The sequence below is a fragment of the Psittacula echo genome (assembly GCF_963264785.1).
Source record: "Psittacula echo genome assembly, chromosome: 4".
NCBI lineage: Eukaryota > Metazoa > Chordata > Aves > Psittaciformes > Psittacidae > Psittacula > Psittacula echo.
Genome location: NC_137738.1, coordinates 54,743,229 through 54,763,692, shown reverse-complemented (window position 1 = coordinate 54,763,692; position 20,464 = coordinate 54,743,229).

Genomic DNA, 20,464 nt, shown 5'->3' with positions numbered 1-20,464 from the left:
CTGAAAAAGGGAAAATCTGGTTATATATTTGCTAGTAGTTCTTTGTAAATTTTTATCATTTAGTGTGATGTCACATCTCATGAAACAGGGCAATGCAGTAGGTTATCCGAGCTATTGAAAAAGACCAGCTGAGTGACAGTCGGTTAGGCTAACTATAAATTTTGCAGGTCTGACTATCTCATCCAAAACATGGAGGGTAACAGAAATGTTTGGAGGGGGCAGCCTACCTGCACCAAACACTTCAGCTGAATTTTGGAAGGAAACGATAAGATAGGAGGCATAAGTTTAATTACTGAAAATGTTCAGAGTAAAGACAAACAAGAGAAAATACTTCATATAGAACTGTCGTGGTTTAAGCCCCGGCTGTAAATTAGAACCACGCAGTCTACTTCCCCCCCCCCACTCCCCAGAGGGATGGGGAGGAGAATCGAAAGAATGTAACTCCCACAGGTTGAGATAAGAACAGTCCAGTAACTAAGGTATAACACAAATCACTACTGCTGCCACCAATAATAATAATGGTAAGAGAAATAACAAGGGAAGAGAATACGATACCGCTCGCCGGAAAAGAAAGCCTGACCGAAAAGAGGACGTGCCCTTCCGGGTAGCTCCCAGTTACATCCCCCGGCATGACGTGCTGTGGTATGGAATACCTCTTTGGCCAGTTTGGGTCAGGTGTCCTGTCCCCGCTTCCTCCCGGCCCCTCCTCCTCCCCGGCAGAGCATGAGACTCACAAAGTCCTTGGTCAGTCTAAACATCAATGTTATCAGCTTTGTTCCCAGGCCAAAAGTCAAAAACACAGTGCTGCAACAGCTACTAAGAAAGAGAAAAACTGACTGCTACTGCTGAACCCAGGACAAGAACATTTTACATAAAAAATGCAAAGTTCGACTGCTCATTTCTAGGTTCCCAGGTACCTAAACAGTTACTTAAAGAAGAGGGAGAAACCATCTAGTCCCACATTTCATCACTTATCCTTTAGTTGTTTAGATGGTTAAACAATTCATTGTTATATCTATTCTTCCATTGCTAACAATTCTGGAAAAAAAAATATAAAAATTGTGCTTTTTATAAATGAAATACAAGATTTTAACTTTTGACTCCTGAGTTAGTGTTGGATCGTGGATAAAAAGAGCAAGATGGAAACCATTTTATTCCAGTGTAACCTTATATTCTCCAGCTAGAAGACGACTCTATTTATTAAAAGCATGTTACCATATTATAAATATGTGTTGCTGTTGTTATTGTTGTTATTACTATTATTATTACAAGCTGTTGCTCAGTGAAGTGCCAGACTGAGAGTTTTAGCAACCAAAGATGTTATCATGCTCAAGATAGCCAAAGACAGATATTCAGATGCACACAGCTTTTATTTTGACACATGAACAAGGGGTCACTGGCAGTCACATTCCTACAAAGTGTTGGGACATGGTAATTGATAGCAGCCAGAAGAATTCTAATTTCTGAAAGCAGGGAAATAGGAACAAGCTGTCATTATAGTCTTCAAATGTTTACACTATTAGATAACTTTAATGGCTGAAGCGGCTCACTTTCTGACAGGATTTGGAGGTGCATATTTATACCTGAAACCAGTAATTACAGATTGTTCTTAGTGTAAACACAACTCTTCCTCTCATTCCCCCATAAGCTGATTTGCTGTAGAAAGACAAGTGAAACCAAAATTGCAAGAAACATATTTGTATTTGGATGGGATTATTACCTAAATATTAGCTGCCTAGAAATGATACAGTTATGCTCCACCTATGGAAGGTTTGTGGAAAAAAGGGTATTTTCAAAAGCAAATTTTAGTATGCCTGCAGCAGTTTATCAAAGTGAGTATTGTGCAAAAGAAAGATAGGAATGTTTAAAAGGGATCGAAATACTATTAGCTACTACAGAAAAAAGAATAAATAAATTCTGTTGATTTATTACTACTAGCAGCTGAGTTTCTCCTGTGTAATGGAATACAAAGCAGCTGCAACTGCTGGTTACTACTGTTTATACTAGCCAGGGAACAGCTAACAACCTTTAATTGCAGGCATTGCTTAGCTCCCATGTGATGGGTGAAAAATGAACTAAATTTTTCCCAATAATTACACCTGCTTCTCTCTTCCTTACTTGTGAGAAGAAGACTTGCTGCCATCAATCAGGGATAGTAGCCTTCCCCTTCTTTGGGGACAGGAATAGTACAAAGGCAATGAAACTCTGAAAAGGTCAGGCTTCCAGGGAGCTTGAGAAAAGCTGACTTGCAACCAACAGGCTCCTTTAGTGGGCAACTCTATCACCTGTGTTTCAGAGCCTGCTCTCAATTGCCCTTTGGAGAGCACTTTTACCTTCAAAGGGACTACTCTGGGAGATTTGCTTTCCCTGGTTGAAGAAAGCTTTCTTAGATATCACCATCTCACACAGTGGGTTAACTATTGTGACTCCCTAATTAATGTTTGTTTGGGGGTTTTTTTAATTATTTTTTTAAATGTCTTGATGAAAGAACAGGTTTATTCTGAAGACAGGAGTTTGATTCTTTCCCAGACGGAAGCAGCTTTGAAAGCACAACACAGATACAAACAGCTCAGTCAACTGAAAAGAAGGAAGTCTCTGAGCTCTGTTTCTTCAGCTGCCTTGTGCTTTGGGTGATGAGCTGATGCAGATGTTATTGAACTACTACGAGGATCTCTTTCACACTAATGACGGAGTTAGCAGCCTTGGCTGGTGGTTCATTACTCAAATACTCCATATTCTGTTACCAATCATCTGTGTGTGCTGTGTTGCACCTTACATGTAAAGAGCTGTAGTATTTTGTGCTTGTTTCATAAATGAGTGGCAATTGCAGTGTGCTGAATCAATAGTGATACTGTGATCCGTGTTGGAAAGCATTTAAACCCAGAGATTCAATGGGAGTTGGGCTCCCAAAGGTACAGAGAGTGGCCAGTAAGATCTTCAAAATTCTCTTTGCAGGTTAGATGCATCCTTTGAAAGTACAAGAGAAGCAGTTAGGTATGATAGGAGCAGCTAGGTATGTTAGGATATAGTTTTGGGTGCTTTTTTTGTTGCTTTGCTGGGCACCAACTCTTCAGGAAATCTCACCGTCATGGTCAAAAGTAGTGTCACAGTCAAAATATTAAGAATAATGCTTTCTCTTAGTTTTTTTTTTTTTCTCGTTGTTGGTATGATATTTCTTGCTGCTGGTGGGGCAAGGAGAATTTTGGAAGAGAAGAGAAACATTTATTTAGGGCATCTGGAAGCTAAAAAAGAGTTTTCTACTTGAGCAAACAGTGCTTAAATCTGCAAATTCTTCAAGGCAAAATTTATATTCTAAAAAGCTATATATAATTTAAATAGCAAGATCTCTTTTTGAACTTTTAAACAAACACAGTTGAGAAATCCACTTTTTATTGGAGTTTAAACGCTGTCTGTGTTCCTAAAAAGAATGTTTACTAACAGTAGCAAATTCTGATATCAAAAGTTTGTAAGCAAACCCCATATTTAAGCATTTGGGTTTCTTTTTTTTTTTAAGTGGTAAAACCATGACTTAAGAAGGTTTTCGGAAAAAAAGTTAAGTTGAGGCTGATGAAGACCTGAGTCAATATGATGTGAATTTTTACATTGCTTCTAAAACTGAGGGCTGGGAGAATTGGGATAAAAGAAATGAGGATGGCTCTGCCAGAGAGACTGAGGTAGTTAACAGCATTTGTGTAAGAAGTAACTGATGACTTGGTGTTAATGTTTTTCAGTTGCTTTAAACCTTACACCTGCTTTCAATGCTGTTGCTTGTGAAGGACTGTGACTTCGTGGTATCTGATAAGAGTAAGATGAAAGTCTCTTTTTCAGTGCATTTTTTCTTCCTCTTAGACAAATGTCTTCAGGTGAGCATGGGTAATTTTTTTTCTCACAAAAGCTAATTTGTCCTCTGCATACTGCTGGACGCTGGTTTGGTTTTCACTTCTGTTTAACCAGAAAAGGGGCCATTTGGGAGTTAGTGTGGGATATAACTCTGGGGTTGAAAAAACTTGGGCATGTCTGAGCTAGGCACTTTGACTCTTCTCATGCTCAAGAGAGAGAAGCAGGTATTCAAACGAGAATAAGTTTAAAGTAGGTCAAACAACTTGCCTTCTGGATCACTTATTACTCTTTTTTGACTTTCTGTGAAAGAATGGGAGACCAGATTGGACTTCAGGTGGCTAAAATTTAAAATAAGTGAATCCAGCCCTTAGGAAGGATGGGATCTGGTTATATTTTAGCTTGTTGATTGAAGAGCATATTTATAAATCTGTATCTTCCACCCACGATGGATGACACAAGACCTCAGTTTGCAATGAAGAGCACGGGAAAGATATGAATTAGTTGGCTGAGGCTCAAGTCAGATTAACGGAAATTGTGATAACAGGTTGGAAAAGTAGCCAGAGGAGACAGAGGAAGTAAGCTTAGCTCCTCTGTAGGAAGAAATATATCTACCATTAGTTAACAGTACCCACAGCTAAAACGTGATTATAAGCACCCAGTTGCTATTTAACAATTATGTCACAGCAGAAACCAGATAGCTTTGAATTATTGGTGTTTGGCTAAGGATCTGTGATCTTCTTTGTGGATACAGACAATGGCAGTGGCATCCAGGTCCCATTCACTTAAACATTAAATTATTGCTAAACATTTGACATTTATAGAGGGAAGCTAATGTGGATTCTGGCAGTTTGCTTATGGGGAGAACAACTTGCTGGAATATGGTTCCTTTTGTACAGGCTTCCTGTGAATCTCAGAATGAATGCAAATAATAGTTGAGTTACAAATAATAGCTGCAGTTGGTGTATCTTTGCATCATTGACTGAGAGTATCAAACAGGAATTTGGTACCTCTGGTCTGACATTGCCAAAATTTGGTGATTTCACAATAGTAAAAAAAAAATCTTTTTGATACTCTTGAGACTCAAAAGATGATAGAGGAGACAGGGAATTTTTAGGTACAAGTCAACTTCATGGGTAATTGATTTTGGCACTATCTAGATTTAATTATTTTTCATTCATAATTAGCCATGTTAAGGTGATAAATTCTATAAATTAGTGTATCTGTTGATCTAAATACATGTAAATTTCCTGTTAAATGAAACTTTAAATACTAATTCAAGCTACATAATGGCTATTCTAAGTGTAAATGAAGCACTTAGGTGTGGTCCCAACTGTGAACAGGAGCCATTCTCAGATGAAAAGTGAAAACTTCCATCTACCTTCAACTGTTGCTATCAGATTCCTGGCAAAAGATTCTTTGTATATGCAGAAATGCAAGCTTCTCCAGCACAAATTTACATAGCATTCGATAGAATGTTATGTAAATACACAGAAGTTAAGAGAGTTTGCCTGGATGGTGATCAGCATTCCCTTATGGGTAGGAGCTGCATTACAGGTAGGGTGAAACTGAGAAGCTTGACATACAAATCCTCTGGGTTGAGAGGCAGGAATTCTGCCAGCAAAACACTAATGCATAATGGTAACTGTTGGCATTGAACTGTTGCTTCAAAAAAAGGGTAGCAGCTGTGAAGAGAGTGGAAAATACAGCCTCACTACTTTGTCATTCTTTTTTGCTCCTAGGAAAGGAAAGCAGTTCAGATATGACAGGTTATCAGTTCCCTCCTCCCTTCTGCTCTCCTATCCTTTTTTGTAATACCTTTGAGACTAAAAGAAGTTTAAAAAAGTGAAAGGAAGGTGAAGATGGAAAGAGATTCTGCATAATGACATTTGGGACATTGTGCTTTACCTCATCACTGGGAGTACAATAGAGCTCAGAAACAGTGTGGGGTTTCTCTGGGAATACCAGTACTGGACAGTGGGAGGCTTTGTTGTTAGATTGTTTCCAAAAGATATTTCTTTAGGTCCACAGATACTAAGCACCCTCAAATTTAAGCAGCTGGCAGAGTGGGAAGTTTGGCAAGATAATTTCAATTTTATATGAGGCATTGCCTCTGGTTAACAGCGGTAAAATGTTAATTTAGTCTTTGATAGAACATATTAGCATGAAAACTCACAAAACAGTTTTGGTATGCTAATTCTGAAATAAAAAATGTGTTCTGATTAATGCCCGAATCAAAATGAAAACTACCGGATGCCTGAAATGACAAAGCTGATCAAAGCTGCCAAAATCGTGTGGGAAATATATTAACAGTGGTGAAAGCTATTTTTTTAATTCCTATCAGAAACAGTGTGAAATTTAATTATAAATTGAACCCATTTAAACACATAAGTCTGCAGGATTAAACCTGGATGTTCTGTCCTTGCCTTAGTTCACATATCACTGGGTTTTGCTGGCATAGATTTTGTAGGTAATATTTCTAATGAGTTGTCACGAGTGTTAATCTCCTCTGAACTGGAATTAAGGATTTTCTTAAGAACTAGCCATAACTTCAAGAAATATTTCGTTATAGTGTTGTTTAATAAATTAAATTACTGGACCAAAACATTAGTGCCCCTTTGCAGTACGAAAGGTACAAACATGTATTGACTGGAGCTTGCAGAAGATCCCAATGCAGCAATGTGACAGACATTCCATTCTGGCATGTGCTCTATTTTGTTTACAGTGCTTTTTTTCTTCTTGTTACTCTATATTAAGTACCAAACTCATGCCTAATGGTTTACAGAATGAACATAGAAAACCAATCTCTGCTTTGAAAAACTTGTTGCCTGATAGCAGCAATTAGAATAAGAGCAGGAAGGCACAGCAGAAAGGCTGAGGTGTAAATTAAAGCACTATAGGAAGATAAAATACTTTAAATTCTTAATATTAGAGACAAATGTGAGGAGGTTTTTTCAGATACTTGTAAGACTGTAGACTGCTCAAGATTAAGCCTAGGGTGTACGGTATACTATACTGCCTTGTAGTGTCTACACATACACATACTACATACAGTGTATGCACAGACATGGAAATCCTAAGGCCTGGTGCAGATAAAATTCTGCTTTAAGGCAGCACTTGAGAACCTGCTTGTTTCAGCAATGTCTGTAGGTCTTGGCTAAGTGATTATGGTTTTGCATGTGTTCTCCTGAATGGACTCTTGAGGTATTGCTTTAGGTAGCACGATGATGATTGTACTCATCTGAAAACCCTAACACTCCCATTCAGGCTTTCAAAAAGCTATGTCAAGCTGCCTCCTTACCATGTAACGATCATTTCTTGTAATTTGCTTGGAAGCGTGCTTGATAAATCTTATTAATGATGTGCTAGCACATTTGCATACAATTAATTCTATGCTGTAAAATTACAGTATAGAATATAAAAGTATAACAGTATAAAGTACAGTAATATAATTACATAGCAGCTTATTCAATTCCCAAGCCAGTGTAAAGTCTGGCATTGATTTCAGTGATGAATTGGTAAGTAAATGAGAATATTTTTGTATTCTCATGGTGCTGTGCTCTCAGGAGGGAGGATGGTTTCAATTAATCTACCAGGTCAGACCAGCAATTAAAACACACACGTCTCCCTTCCCTTGCTTTAAAGAAGGGGGTCTATCTGGCAGAATGGGCACCTAGGAAGTCCATAAAAATAAAGCTGATCAATGCTGCGCAGCTTGGGAAATACCTCCTGTGCTGGGAGTAGGCGTTCCATGGGAAGATGGATTCAGATGTCCTTAGATGGAAGTTGGAGCTGAGTGTGCCCCCACACAATGGTCCTGTGAGTGACTGATTACTGATATTAAGTAGTATAATTGCTTCAGCAGGAAACCTCTATCTTCTTTAAATTTGTAGTTATGCGCACAACTAAAGTGTTTCAGAAAGGTGTAAGGGTTTATTTTATTTTGTTTTGTTTTCAGGTTTTTTTCTCCCCGAAGGATTTTGACAATTTCAATCAGCTAAAAAATCTCACTTACGTATAGCGTAAGTCACCTTTCTCAGAGATGAAATAGGAGAACATAATAATAAATGAAGGGAGAGATTAAGCAGAAAGTGAGAAACTATTCCTTTTGTAGAACAAAATTACCAGTGTAGACAAATAATTGTATCTTTCAGTACCTTTAGTCATACATTAAAAAAAACCTACTTCATTTTTATTTTAAAGATATGAATTTTTTTTTTTATTATTTAAAAAGTATCCCAAAATGCTAAACTAATATTGTAATTCTTTCTGGCATGATTTAGTGCTCAAAAACCCCTTCAAACAGTTACTAGCATTCCTTGTTTGTTCTGTTAGTTTTTTTTCCTCTTTTCTTCTTCCATTCTTTTTTTCTGTTATTTCAGTAATGACATGGACAACAATTATTCAAAAAAACCTCCTTGCCAGTTGTCTCAGATCTGAGATGAGAAAATTCTCTTTAGATGTAGGATGTATTAAAATTTATTACAAGCTGATGAGAATATCTGTTCTCACAAGGACAATTTCTACCCTACAGGTGAACCAGTGGATCCACATAGCACAGTGACAGAATGGTACAGGGTTTTGGAATTGTATGGAAAAAATCCAAACAAACCAACAAACCCCCAACCTTACTGACAATTTTCTGGAGGTGGCCTGCCTACCTTTTTCATGATAGTCATGTAATCCTACTGCTCTCTTCAAATCCCTCAGAAAGATAAAATTGAAGCAGTCTTCAGTTTTTAAAGTTGCCTAGTTATCATTTTAAAAAGAAATCGGTAAATGGATTGTCTCCAAAGATGCCTTCTATCATTATTCGTCTGCTTGCTTTGCAATTGTTATATCTCCCTAAGGCTACAAAATCAGTGATGCAAAAAAGGCTTAACCGGACTTTTATGGAGCTGCATCAATGTGAGATGGAAGAAATAGTGACAGGAGCCAGCTCTCAGACTAGGAATAATTATATCAGCTATTTGCAGCATCAGATAGGGCACAAACGCTGAAGTGGCTAAACTTTGTTGATGTTCTCCTGGACATTTGTAAATAATGGCTTGTTTTCATTGCTGATCTGTCTTTAATGGACCATGGTAGTGCAAAACTATATATTTTTTTTTTTCTCTGTGCCCTCTCCATAAAAACTCACAGGAAAGAGGAGCTATATAACAAGATCCCTAGTGGGATGAGTTGCCTTCATAGTGTGCAAAAGTTATTTAAGACATGTTGCAAACCCTCTCTTTGTTGGCAGATTACAGGAGGAATGTTTCCAGATGCACATGTATTTAATTGTAAGCAGACATTGTTATTCTATTATCTGTTTTGTTAAGAAGTGAAAAGAGGGGAAGACAAAGAAAAGTATTTTGGATTCTAGTGTCTGTAAGTAAATGAGGGACAATGGCAGACTAACGTGAAGTATAATGGGTTTAAGTTCATTCTTTGTGGGGGATCCAGCTTTGATGCAATATCACTGGGGCATAGGCATTCAGCACAGGAATCAAAATCAGCTAAAGTGAGCAAGTAACCAAAATCTCTTGCAGCACTTACCTTTAGATTCATGTGGCTCAGTCCACTGACTTACAGCTTGAGTTGTATTCTGATCTCCCAGTATTAGGGTTACAGCATTTCACCTCATGGTGCCAGTCCCTATATCCAACACTTCTGTATGAAAAAAGAAAAAGAAATCATGGCTCTGACAGCAAGGAAAAGTTAAATGGTTAATACTGTGGCCAATATATTGTACTCTTTCTGTGAACCAGTAGCTTATTTGAGATTAATTATAGATTAAATAAAATTGCCCCACAGTTCTGATTGTTGACATGGGACTTTTATAAAGTGATTGTGTGAAGTATGTAGATGAATTAATGGAATGATTTTTATCAGCCTTCTCAATACATTATTTCAGTCCAGCATCACCATTACTTTTTTTACTTTTCCCGGAAAATGGAGGCCCCATGGTATGGAGAAGTTCTGCCTTTTGGTAGTGTTAGGGGATATGACAAGGGAAACGTGTTTTGGTGAATCAGCATAGAAAAGTTCTTAATATTTTTCCTTTGAATGTACCTTTCTTATGTTGTTGGCAGAGAAGAGAGGGATTGTAGCCCTTCTTGTTTTGTTTAAAAAAATTGAGGTGTTTAAACAAATATGTCTGATTACTTTATTCAGCATGATTTATTTTTGCATAGCTTCTCTGATAAGCTATTCTTACTTCAGTGACAATTAGAAAACACATGAATCATTCAGTGACCTATCTCTAAGGATTCAAATGTGCTGTTCTGTTTCTCAAACCCTGTTTTTCTGAGCTGGAATTGGACAAGGGTGATCTTTTCATAAGCCATAAAGAAACAGCTCATGCTATTGAGTTTGAGGATCCCAGATGATGCTTATTATTGGGTAACACAGCTTTTGACACTAGTAATTTTCTGGTGAAGTGAGCATATTTTAATAACTTACCTTGACATTTTAGGAGGGAAAAATATGTTAAGATATGTGAAGAACAATTTTAATTTGGGATTAACCCTTAGTCAGGTGAAGGGCAACTCTTTTTTACTTTTCTAGTAAAACTGCTGATGCCCATCACACAAAAAGATTGAAGCGGTACAGAAAATAGATGTCAATAAATAGGATGTACTGGATTATACTGTGGTCTCGGCCTTGTTCCAACTTTAGTTAGAATCATTTTAGGACCAGAGGTCACCCACTGTACATTTTTGAATGGGGAAATGCTTGAATTTTGTATCAAAGGCATACAAAGTATAACAGCCTTTGAAGAGATCATTTAGTGCATGTGCACGCTTTGAGACAGAATTACACTTACTCACATGGCTCTTGTCGATGTTGACAAGATTGTTTGTAAATCTTGGGTGTGAAGCCATTCTGAAAAAACTATTCTGATGTTTAAAGATTTTTATACTTGGACAGTTTCTCCTTATGTCTATCCTGAGTTTTAGTTTAGATCCACATCCTATTTCCTAACAGTATGCATGTAGGCAACAGTACATCCCTGTCTTATTTAGAATAACTTTTTGCATATTATCTCTTTCCCAGTCGTCTTCTCTGTGCTTTTTTCCTTTTTATTTTTTTTAATAGCTTTCCCATATAGATCACGTTTTCTAAGACTCTTACTCTTACAATTTACGGTTTTCTCCAATTTTTCTGGATATGATCTTTCATTAGAGGCCCTAGCAGCGTTGAGTGAAAAGATGCAATTTCTTTCCTTTTGTTGTATACACAAAACTCTAAGTAATACTTCTTAAAATGACATTTATCTTTTTTTCAGCAGCACACAGTTTTGTGTGTGCATTCCACTGCAAGTGTCAGATTTTTTTCTGCAGTGCAGCTTTCAAGATGTTGCCTAACATAAAGTTTCAAATAAGATTTTTTTTCCTTTTTAAATGTAGTTCTTTAGTTTTGTAATTACGGAATTTTGTTGTAGCTACGGTTTCTTCAGTTTATCAAAATAATTTGAATTCTTATCCAGATTCCAAAATCTTTGCTTTGTAATTTAATGTCATGCCCAATATGAAGATATGTAGTTTTCTGTTCCATTGTTTATATCACTGTCATAAACAATAACCTCATAATAAATATAGAATAGGTGAGACCACTGTGTTAGCTAAAATGTTGTCTCTACTTTGAGACTAAATTTGATAATTGTTTTTCAGGGTTTTTTTTTCTAATCACATATTTCCAGTAATTTTTCCAGTCTGCTTATAGGATTGCTACATGAAACTAGCTCAAAACCATTACTAAAGTCAAAATAGACTGTATCTACTTTTTTTTCTGTGTCTTCTAGGAAATGTGTATGATTAAGAGGAAACAAAATTGTTTTGATTAAAACCTGGTTTTGACTAGCAAATGTTGGCTGTTCATTATTACTTGATTATCCCTGAGGTTCTTACAAACTGATTAATAATGTAGCGCTTAATATTTTTCCAGGCCTCAATATTACATGTTCTGTTGGGCCTATACCTACTTTAATCTTTCTTCTCTCTTCCCCCTCTTTCCCCCACTAATGGATAATAGTTGTTTCCCTTTTTTCAGTCCTCTGATTCCTCACAAATCATTCAAGAAAACTGTTTGAACTAGTTGCCTTAAGTGATTCTCAACAGGGAATGATAATTTTAAAGATCTATTTTATATTAATATTGTTAGCCTGTTTTTCCCCTAATATGATCTGTTTTCTTCCTTCCTTTTTGTTAACATTAATCATGTTAAGTGGCTAATCTCAATTAACCTCTTTACATAGAATAAAACAAGCAAACTGAAGCAAGAACATTTTGCCTTTCTGTCACCTGCAATAGCTTACCTTTTTCCTTTAAATAGCAAGCCCTTCTTTCTTCTATCATGTTATTACACCTAATGCATTTCAGAGCATTTCCTGATGTTTTCTTCCAGCTGTATATCATTTTGCGCCATAGGCTTCTGTGTTTACCCCTCCATCATGTGCTATTCTTCTAAGCTGTTTTTTGGCAGTACATTCTTGTTTTCACCATGTAAAACTTCTTTCCCCCTCTTTCCCACCTCCAGATCACTAAAGAGCTCCTGTTAGAGTTACTGTCTTACTATATACAACAGTTCTTCTCTGTAATGGGGTAGATTGTCAGATTCTGCTTCATCTGTAAAATCAGCTACTCTCCTGCGCTATGGAAAAGGTACAGAATCTATTATTAAAATAGGAAAGATTGCATGAACTGTAAGTCAGTAACTCCCCAAACAGCATCAGAAAATTATTTAATATGAACATTCATAGTTGTATATAAAAAGTTTAGCAGCATATGGTATGCTAGACACATAACAGTATAGCTTTTATAAAATAAAGTAGTAACTTTACCATGAATAAAAACAAATGGAAGTAGCCCTGTTCATAGCTCAAGCCTTGCAATGTGCATACTCTAACATAAAGAGGTAAGAACTTGATAAAAGATGAGAAAGATACACATTAAAAATAGGCTCTGATTATCATCTTTCACAAAGATTGTGAAACAGAGCACTGAGTCAGGTGGTCCTGTGGGGCAATTTTATTTGCATTTTGCCCATGGGAATCTTTGAAATCTCAACTGGTTGTGTTTGAACAAGCAGATCAAGGGATCTTCACTGGTGAGCAAAGCCTCTGTTTTTTTGAAGTTCATATGAAAGTATTGCAACCCAAGAGCAAATGGGTTTCAAAAAGAAGCAATAGAGATTTTTTCAATACAAATTGTGTGAGTCAAATAAAACATATAGCCAAAATAAGAAGTCTCTTAGGTCTTGATGGAGAGAAAACCAGGTTTTAAGTGAACAAAACCCAAATCTTGGCTACCATTTAAAGGAAGGTAAAGCAGATTTTGCTTCCAGATCAGAAAACTTACACTAAATCATATGCGTTCTCATTTATAAACGACAATATTATACTTGATCAAAAAAAATTTGTCTTTTAATGCCCAACGCTAGATGGTGTCAAGGGAAAATGTGTGGAAAGATTAGATGACTGATGTTGTTTAGTGCAAAGTAAAGAATCACATGAATTTGGCATATTTAACTCTGTTCACACCCCGTGTGTATCAGTTCTCAGTTTTGAGTTCATTAAGTAACTTCTAACTCATGCTGTTAATACAGATGACCTCCCATAATGCCATAGGTCCTTTATGGCACAGCACAATGTCTTGTGTGGAAGCAGCATTGTTGATACCAAGAGTCACGCAGTAAAAAATACCAAAATATGCCTGTATTTGTAAGATGGACCATTTCCTCCCAAATGAGGATGCAATCATTGAAGTGGCTAAAGGACTGAAGACATAATCAAGCATTAGCAGTTTTATTTGATTGCTTTCATTTCTTGGCTTATCAGTTGCCAATCAAGATTCAGAAAAAAACTCATGGATTACATAAAATCCACTCTTATTTTTTAAATATCCTTTTTTTTTAAAAAAAGGTGAAAATCTCAGGCTGTATAGCAGTCTAAAAATGTTGCAGTCTGACCATAATGCAAATGGCTGGTGAAAAATTTAGAGTTGTCTTCTCATGCTGCTGTTTCTAAGCAGAACTGGATGCCATAACCTGTAGGACCACCAAAGGTTTTATTTTAATTTTGATGGTTTTGCTGGTTACTCAGAACTCCTATAAACCCTCAGCTGTTTCAGAGGCCCAAGTGCACCGCTCCACCTTCTGTAGCTGGCCAATGACTGTCTTCATCACCTGGTGATTCTTATTTTGTATTGCAGCAACCCGCTTGCCCCAAGTGTCTCATTTTCCTGGCTTAGTAGGCAGCTGCTGCAATTAGTGGTTCTGTAGTGCTGTAGTTCTGTCAAAGCAGAAGAAGCAAGACTTTTTCGGTTAAAGACTAGTTTTGGAATTGAACTGTGTTTAACAGGAAATGTCACAAAGAATTGGTTTATTTCCTTAGAAAAAAATCTTAAATGAAAGGGCTTGAAAAATGTGTACTTTTGATTTTGAAATAATAAAAATATTCTTCTTTTTTTATTCAGGCAACCCAAATGCTTGAATTTCTCATTTTTGGAAGCTGTATTGTTCTCATTGAATTGTTTTAGGGGAGTTTTCTGTGAAGTTGCAGCTATCTAAAAAATTTACTTCTACTCCTGGATGCATTCAAAATTGACAAGACTCAAAGGTAATATTTTAAATCACAGGGGTTATGTTTTCATACAGAAGAAAATATGACTCATTTGGCTTCCAAATCCCCAAAACACTTTTTACTGTGCAGGGGAAATGGATGCAAAGAAGCAAAGAGAGAAGTTAGAAGTTGTGCTCCACTGCTACAGCTCAGTAAGCCAAAGAAAGGATTTCATGTTTTGGGGTTGGTTTTTTTATTATTACTATTATTTTAGATAAATTCATAATGTTTTGCCAGCCTGAAACTAAAAATACTAGAGACTAATATCTTGGAGGGTTCCACAACCAAAGAAATCCATCCTAACATTTTCTGAGGAGGAGGAGTAGTTACCATTACAATCAATTTTATTACATTGTGGTAAATTTCTTATACTTCTCATTGCTCACACAATGATTTCTGTTTGAAGCAGAGGCTGGTGCTTGATGATGTGGGAGGAGTGCTGTGCTCTTATTTTTCTCTCTATTGCTTCCTTTTCATGAGTCCTGTCCTCTTGAGAAAGCAGCTTACACCATACCCTGAGGCTTCACTTATGCTGAAATGTGTGTCTAAAAAAATGTCCTGAAGGGGGTTATTTTTTGTTCTCAGAAATCCTAGAAAATGTTCAGCTTCACTGTGAAGTGGTACAAAAAACAGCTCCTTATTGCAGAGGAAGCGAATATCTGGTTGGGCATTTAAAAGTCTGGATAGGGTTTCTCCACTGTTGCTTCCTGGAGCTGCTTCACACTTTAGCTTCCTTTTAGATAGGAGGATGATATCGTATAACTTGATGATATAACATTTGCCATAAGAAAGATATTATTCTATATAAGGAAACTGTGCCATTTTAGTTAGGCTTTCCTTAAGTGACAAAACACACACCAATGAAATCTGCTGCAGTGTACTCTTATGTCAGTATCATGGGAGGTTTTTGGTTTATTTGCAGATGATTTGGTTTAAAAGCACACCTTTTGAATTATGTGTTTCACTTATGTAGCCCAGGTCTTAGACAGCTAGAATAGTTCAATTTCCCAAGGAACTGGATGCATGACATGAAGGAGCCTGTGTTTCTACTGTTTATTCAGGTGAGAGCAAATTGTGCACAAACTAGCTATTTTGAGAACCTGTAAATCTTTCACCAGGTATAAATATATTTTATTTGTATAAAATGCCAGCAAGGAACATGCTGCTGTTCTCCTTCTTTTAGGAGTTTAGTTAATACCCACCTTTATTCACTATTTTCTTACTCAGAAAAAGTCGAGAAACTGCTGTTGAACACCGCAGAAAAGGAGCAAGTCACCAGGATGCTAAAATTTCAATACTAGTTGGTTCAGAGGTGGGGAGCAAAGATCATGGCTCACCAACAGGATCAAGATAGCTCTTGCAGCAGCACAATTGCCAGTGTCCCAGGAGTTGAAGCAGGGCACACCATGGAGGCAGGTGTTACTAGGTGGAAAGAACTGGTGGTGGTTTCAAGAATTGCACCAGCATAACCAGATTAGGTTTTTACCTGCAGCAGACTGGGTCCACAGAAAGATCTTCCTCAGCCCTAACACCATTCACTATGTTGAATACCATGACAATCTGTAAATTCAGTTCCTCAGATTAAAAATTCAGATCTTCTGCCTAATGTTTCTGGTGGCACGATGATATATTGTCCTGAACCCACAACAATATGTATTTTTATTTTTATTTTAACAGCTCTAGCTATAAATCTGTTCATTTGGGGTTTCTTAGTAAAGCATGGCTTTCTTAGTAAAGCAGGGATAGAAAGAGAGTAGTAGAGTGGGTGATGCTTGAATGTTCTTCGCAAACACTGGGTGAAGAAATTTAAACTTTTGAAATAACTAAAGAAGTACTCAAAGTGAAATTAAAACTTAGAAAACTTCCCTGGTATATCCAGATGCTGCAAAAACTGTACCAGAGGGAGGAAGTACTTGCACAGCAGTTTCATTCTCTTGAGGTTTCTTTCTGTTCTCAGGGGCAGAAGTTTTCCATTGTCCATGCAATTCCCAACTCACACTAAGCACTCCATGAAATATGAATAAAAGCAGGGACACACTGTATTTTTGAATGATGTCATTCCCACTAAGGTGAGTGTCAGCTATACTGAAGTAATACACTTACAAAGCAAAAGGCAGCTTTGTTACACCACAGAAAATCCTAGACAGAGTGACTTCAGAAGGTCTCTTATATAAAGAGATTGCAAATCACTTTAGATAACGTTTAATTTATTCACAAAACAATACCTTTTCTGTCTTTGGAATGTACAGCACTAGCCACTCATCTCATCATGCTCCAAAACAAAAAAATATAAAAATAAAGTCATTTTAGATCTCATTTTGTATAGATGCTGCTTGGGAGTTAGACCATGCAGAATAAAGATGCTGGATTCTTCTTGCTGGCTCCCTCAGCAAGATCGACTATTTACTAAGGTGGACGCTTACACATCATAACATGCATCAAGATCTGGACTGTTTAAACACATTGATTGTGGGTTTTCTAGCAAAATAATCTGTTTTAAGATTAACTCTGTTTGCAAGTAAACTTTGGCAGGATATCTATTGTACCTGGATTTTTTGTCTTCATTCAGCACACCTGATACTATTGCATTTATTTTTAGGCAGCTTAGACAAACAAGAACTAGCTTCAGGACCCAGAAGAAACTTGAACGCACAGTCCCTACTTGTACTATGAGGAGAAGAGGACAAACTATGACTTTCTTGGAACCAGACCTCTTTTTATACTATAAAAAGTATTAAAAAAGTATAAAAAAAATTATAAAATGTATTTTTATAACCATAACAACAGGCACAATTTAAGGCTATTTCTTGAACTGACCTCATATGCATTTCTCTCCTCCATTCCCTTGGTGTGTAAAGTGAGCTTGAGTTAAGAGAAGTGATGCTGCTTCTGTCACAGCTCTACTGGGAAACATCCACTACAACACAAGGTACTGCAGAGTCAGCCTGGGCAGGCAATCAAAGTAAAACTGTATTCCACAGCAACAGTCATCATCCGTTCCTCCTCCCACCTACTTCTCTTAGGAACAAACTGGTCAGAAATTACTAGAAATGTTGTAAGCGTTGCAGTTTCAACAGCAATCTGCTGCATCATTATTTATTGTTTTGATTTTGCGAAAAACAAGCCTATCCAAAAGTTCAAGAAAGCGTGTGCAATAAAACACAAGTCAAAGCCTGCTCCGTAATATAAAAGCCTTCTGAAAGTAGTGAAAAAAGGTCTTTCCCACCATCCAACACAACCCACTCATCCTGGTTTCCCAGATAGAGACTTGTAGAAAAGGTATCCTTTCTAGTATGACCTAAAGGTCAACTAATTCGAGCTTTGTGGAAGGATGAGGAAAGCCAGTTCCAGAGTTCAAGACCTTTTGGTAGAACACTCTGTCTCAGCCTCTCTCAATTTTATCAGGGCTTTGTTAATATGTCAGGCAATATCCACTGTCATGCTATTCACCTGAAGGTGGAAAACAGAAAAAGCAGCATCTGTGATGAAGAGAGACTTCCAGGAAGCTTGGATTAAGTGCTTTGAGGTACAAGAAAAATACATTCTTTTCCCCATGGTTAATATTGGTTTAGTACCCTGCTATTGTTTATAATGAAAAATGGTGCTAATTAAGTAAATATTATTAATACAAAACCTTATTTTGTGCTTGAAAAATGTCTGGAGATGCCAAAATAGAGATTATTCTTTATATTATGGTAACACCTAGAGGCCTAAGCTCTACTGTGAAAGGCACTGTACAAATAAACACAAGACTGCCTCTCGCTTGGAGGAATATATTGTAAATGCAAGATGTAAGCAGCAGATGGGTAATGTAGCAAACGGCAGTACAAGAACAAACAGGATCCTGGTGGTCAATATGAAAAAAAGTGACTGTGGTGACTCACTTGTTGAACTGTTATTGGATTTTGTGAAGCAGTATGTCATAGAAGGCTTTGCAGGATTGATTTGGAAGAAGCCATTGAACTATACACAGACTCTGTGAGGGGTTACGTTAAGCATATGCTGTGTTACATATATATGCTAGCATCTCTCACTAGCTTCACTTTCCAAGTATTTTAGTAGGATTGTCATTATGTTTTCAGCAGTGACGAGTAGATTATAAGGAAATTATTTATTTGCCTGAAGATGGTAATCCATCATAGAATCAGTCAACGTGGGATATACATATGTCTTGAAGACAATGGGTTATCAGATTTTCCTTTTGCATGTTACCTAACGTGCCTGAAGAAAAGCTATTGATAATGTTGAATCACTTTTATTGATAAGTGAACGTCTCCTTCCTCTGCCTCTGTCTATTGAGTTGGTGACAGAAAAAATCAAGAACTATTTTGATTTCAAAAGAAACAGTAAACCCATGGAGAAGATTAGTACTGGCATTTGTTTAAATTTCACAGTTTTGATAACGTTCTCCTACTCTCACCTGGAGAATACTATCAAACCTGGCAGTTACTTAAGACATGGGGTCAGGTTTGAGTGCTAGAATTGGCTTTTGTTTAGGTACTGAGCCTATTGTAGAGGGAGTTTACTAGTGTCAGTGAATATCTTTTCCTATTTTTATAAAACAGCTGTGAGAGCCTCCTTGGAAGTGGGCGACATTTGGCTGGTGAGCTAGCTGAGAAAAAGTTGCAAATTTTGTAATATTTATCACATGCCAATATTTTGCTCTGGCAGCACATGTGTAGAGCATAATTCTTATTGTTATCAATGGCACTGGACAACTTTCTAATGCCTTTCCTGAAAAATTTCCAAAACTATCTGGTTGGCTGGAAATATTCAGTGATATGCAGAACTCACATGTGCCAGCAGATGACCCATCTGTAGCGCCTGGCACATGTTATTTTGAGATGGTAACATGTTATAGTGGTGACAGCAGTCCAAATTTTGGCAGGAAAATCAGAGCCATATCATGAACAGTTCTGCATGTCATGCATGACTGGTTTGTCATGTATCACCTGTAAATCCCTCCTCACTTTGTTTGTAACAATCATAGAATCATAGAATTCAACCCCGTTGAAAGGGACCTCCGGGATCATCTGGTCCAACCTATATTGGCAAACTCACAATCTAGACAAGATGGCCCAGTACCATGTCCAGCTGAACCTTAAAAGTATCCAATGTTGGAGAATCTACCACTTCCCCGGGGAGATTATTTCAGTGGATGATTGATCTCATTGTGAACCCATGCTTTTCTGAATTGCTTGCTTCATTTGACTTGTAATAGCCCCTAGGGAGATTCACTCCATAACTTTCCTGGGGACTGAAGTAAGATTGATGGGCCTATAACTTCCTGCAGTCACAAATCTTCAGCAATCAGCTGATTCCTGATAGCCATTAGCAGAGGTATCTTTCTAGCCTTCAGACTTAGTCTATCTATCTCCAGCTGCACTTTTATCCATCTGTTTATTTTTAAACATTTCTGCTCTGTGTAAAGTGGGAAGAAACTTTCAGATGAAGAGACAAGACTTAATGCAATTAGTATGAATTCGACAAGTGAAAGATTATCAATAAAACAAGTTACATTTTTACCACAAGTAATTGAAGATTCCTGACAGAACAAGTGTTTCTGGTATCAAACCTGGTGAGGGCTGGAGAAGACCAATACAACAGTGCATCCTGAAATTCAGACAAAAAGAAGTGGTGTTCACTGTGAAGGCAGCTGAAAATGTGGGAATCCTCAGTGATGTTCTGTTGTTAGTGGAAAGTTAGAATTTTCATCTGCCATTGGCTTTCCTGTAAATATGAAAAAAAAAATGTCAGCAGACATTTGACAACAAAATCTCTGTAGCTGGTTGGTTTTTTTCTCTGCTTTTTCATAGCCTTCATTCTCCCTCCAGCATTACCAGGCAGAGGCAGCAATTCAGTGAGGAGAGCAGCAGTCTGTGGGGAGGAGTACCCCACAGACCTTAGGTGAATGCGTCAGCCTTCTTTATCCTCATGCTTTTCTGTACTCACTACAGATGTGAGTTAATGAGACCGGCAAAATGTATCACAGACTCTGTAGCTATAATAGTGCTGGTTTTGGTT